The 3,586-nt window shown below is 35.4% G+C and overlaps 1 long non-coding RNA gene across 2 annotated transcripts in view; it reads left to right on the plus strand.

The window, feature by feature from the left end:
• The window catches only part of LOC105179755, a 10,246-nt gene that overhangs the window by 1,295 nt on the left and 5,365 nt on the right, over positions 1–3,586 (plus strand). The window contains exons 2-5 of one of the 2 annotated variants that reach the window (XR_002286382.1): positions 94–182; positions 261–402; positions 2,289–2,366; positions 2,895–3,035. This is a non-coding gene — a long non-coding RNA (uncharacterized LOC105179755). The remainder of the gene's footprint in view (positions 1–93; positions 183–260; positions 403–2,288; positions 2,367–2,894; positions 3,036–3,586) is intronic. The other variant, XR_002286383.1, reaches the window with a different exon arrangement.

Consider the following 3,586-nt stretch of genomic DNA (forward strand, 5'->3'; position numbering starts at 1 on the left):
TTGGTTGTTCATATATATATATATGTGTAGACATTTGCCACATCTAATGCATTTGTCAACGTCTTTGTGTTTCAATGTTTCTGGACCACATAGGTAACCAAGCTTGTACACTCGTTTACGGAAGGTTCGGAGGAATGGTCCAAGAAGGCGGTAGAGCTTGAGGATTCATGAAGACTTTAGACGTAAGTTCTATTTGTAATTTATTTATCCAACAATGGCGAATGATGCACAGTACACTAATTCCTCTTGTGAACATGCAGTTTGGTTGTGGAATTTCAAATATCTGTTTGTCTTATGTCTTAATGCATGCTGGACGCAAATGGAAGGTGTATGAGGTGGCAAAGACGGTCTTTGAAAACAATGACACAGAAACTAGAAAGTCTTTGCAAAGTGATAATGGTGGTAAAAAGTCGATCATTTTCTTGGCTTTCACTCTTCATATCTTCCATCAACCATTCCTTTATATGTTTGCATTGTTATCTTGAGTTCTTGATATTTATCATCTACATTATGGGGTTGTGATTTTCTTTTTATCTATGGCAAGTTTGTTCCTTTGATAAATAGTGTTGGATGCTTTTTTAGTGGTTTTCAATTACTTTACTACTGTGGTGTGGGTTTTATTTGGTTGTGCTTTTATGTTATCTCATTCAAGTAAACGATGTGTATTGTTCTTTGTGGTATATCAACCTCTGTGAGACATTTTATTGTTGGGATGTCTGTAATTGATTAGCATTTTAGGATTAGACTCTCGGTTCAATTGAAATTACATGGAACTTCTCATATTCTAATTTTGATTTGAACAGCCCAATTCACCTTCCAAATGGGATAAAACCATTTCAAAAGTAAAGAATTCCATGACATATATGTAGTGTTAATTAACACATAGGAACCAGAGGGTAACTTTTTTTTAAATTTTTGTTCATCTTTTGTTATCCTATCAAAGTACTTTTGTTTTGTTTTCTTTTGCCAGTTACTATCAAGCTACTTCTGTTTATATTATTTTTTAGTAATTTGACAAATAAATGTGATTTAGGAAGTCATAAGATTGAGACATGAATGTGCACTAGCGTTATGTGATTGTTGCTTTGATTAACTATGGAGTCGTTGAGGCATAATTTCATGCATTTTGAATTGCTTTGAAACAGAGTTGGAATATCTTTGCTTCTACTAAATCTTAGGATTCTTGTGAGATCATATTTGTTTGCTAAAACTCTACCCGATTGATCCTTATATCCCTAACATGGGACATGCATCCATTTTGAAAAATTCAAAGGCCCTTCCCCTTCCAGAAAAAAAAGAAAGAAAGAAAGAAAAGTAAGAAAAAGGAAATTACATCTACTCCGCTGGTTTAGGTCACTTAGTAACTGGGTAACTTCATCACAAATGTTGTTATTCACGTAAAACGGTGGCCGGAGCTATGAGTATGCAAAGCACTTTAGGTAAAACGTCTTTTGGTTGAGTAACCGGGTGCCTTCACCACAAGTGTTGTCATTCGCGTCAAAAGGCCAGAATGCGACGTTTTTTGGTTGAGTAACCGGGTGCCTTCACCACAAGTGTTGTCATTCGCGTCAAAAGACCGGAAAACGGCCTAAAGAACACAAGTCGCGGGCAAAAACAAAGGAAAAAAAAAAGAAAATAAAAGCCGTGACTAAAGAAAAAGGGGAAGAAAAAAGGAAAAAAAATTCATTAGTGGCCAAAGAAAAGAAAGAAAAGCGGAATCTGTCCCGACTAGGTAGTTCATTCTGTGGAAGCAATAATTGCGGCAGTCCTTTCTTTTCTTTATTGATTTATTAAAAAATTGTCACATTTCTTGGTGCTGAAAATTTTTGTGTGTAAAATCCTCTACTTTGGCATGCCTTTTCTTATGTGACTACTATTTTTTGTTGGGAGGAGGAGGAGATAGATTCTGGTCTTGTATTTATTGTAACAATATTTTAAATTCTATATTATTATAGTTTTCTTTAATCTTATGAATTATTCCCTTTAGATTGCCATCCCAGCAGGGTGAGGGTGCAAGTTCAGTATATAGGCAGTAGTGCATCTTACATGACCGCCCCTTAAAAGGAAAATGTATGTGCTTACATGTAAGAGTTAAAGAAGTCTACCATGCTGCATATAGACAAGTATTATAAATTTTTCACTACTAATCTTTACTGGCCCGTGAATTTATCCAGGTATGTGAGGTTGGGAATCATTGTTAACTAATAATTGAAAATAAAATCAGATTCCTTTTTTGTGTTCCATCTTTCTGTTAAACTCTTTAATGAAGTTCATCAAATATCTTTCAGTTACATTTGCTACACTTGGTGAGAACACCAGATGATGTCCCTGGATGTGCTTCTTAGTGCTGGTGTTCCGTGGTGCAGGTGACTATTTATATGCTATCATATCATGTTTATCATTTGTCCCCTACACTCTTATGCAGAACCCATTCATTAGTTCATTGGTAGTGCGAGCTATTCTTTTGAGTGGCTAGGGGTGTTAGTGCTCTCCTGCATTTATCTTTTTATGCTCTTGAAGAATATATGGAACATAAGTACTGTAAAAATCTTTTAGGTACCTTTGAGGACTTAGCATTCTGCTAGGGATTTTCTGTTGCAGTTTTTAGTGACAGAATATGAAATAAAGTAATTTCTACTGTGATAACGAACAATTTTTTCGCTCTTATGATCATCTACATTTCTTAGACTAAATATATTATAAATTAGTTACTGAACGAGGTTCTTCTTATTTACTTTGTTATTTAAATAGGATATCTATGGTAGAGAAATTTCTGTTTTTCCTGCTCCAAAGGGACAAATGATGACATGGAAGGAGTCTTTACTTGATACACCTACCTATAGTTGGGTATGCTTGTTTTACAGTGTTCCTAGAACGGGCGTGTTCTTTTTCAGGTAGGAGATGTAGCATTGTCCATATTTCAAAGTATGGTAGCCGCTCATTCAGATATAGATGATGCTGGAGAGATTGTTGCACCAACCCCCAGAGTAAAGAGGATCTTGTCAAGCTCACGTTGTCTTCCACTTATTGCACAAGTAATACTTTTAAGTGCCTGTCCTTCTATTGTTGTGTGTGCTCTTGTCCCAATTTGGCCAACTGAAAAATCTACTCAGACTTATTAGAATAAAAAATTGCTAAAAACGCAGAAAGTTATGCTTATTATTGTATCTTTAGTTTATTTACCTGGAGAGCCTGAAAAATGTAAATGTTGATATGTGGTTTCAAATAAGTTCCATCAACCTTTTTACTCAAATATTTGAGATTTTCAATCTGGCAGTTTTATGATTTGTATTTGCTTAGGGATAGTATGTCGAGGATTATGTTGATGGATATGCGAGGGTGGGGTACAGCATTTCCGACTTCTGTTAAAAGAGTTCTAAATTTTGCTTGTACGTAGATCTGGTACAAGTTGGTTCAAAAGAATTATGAATGGCTGTTCATTTTGTTTTTCCCTTCCCTCAATCTTTACTCGCTTCAACGAGCAGGCCATTCTTTCACGTATATAAAGCACTGGGCCCTTAAAGCATTCCTTTGGTTATGAGCTTGGTTACATAAAAGATTGATGTGTGGCACGTAGAGTAAAATA

Source organism: Sesamum indicum, unplaced genomic scaffold (assembly GCF_000512975.1).
Source record: "Sesamum indicum cultivar Zhongzhi No. 13 unplaced genomic scaffold, S_indicum_v1.0 scaffold00199, whole genome shotgun sequence".
NCBI classification, from domain to species: domain Eukaryota; kingdom Viridiplantae; phylum Streptophyta; class Magnoliopsida; order Lamiales; family Pedaliaceae; genus Sesamum; species Sesamum indicum.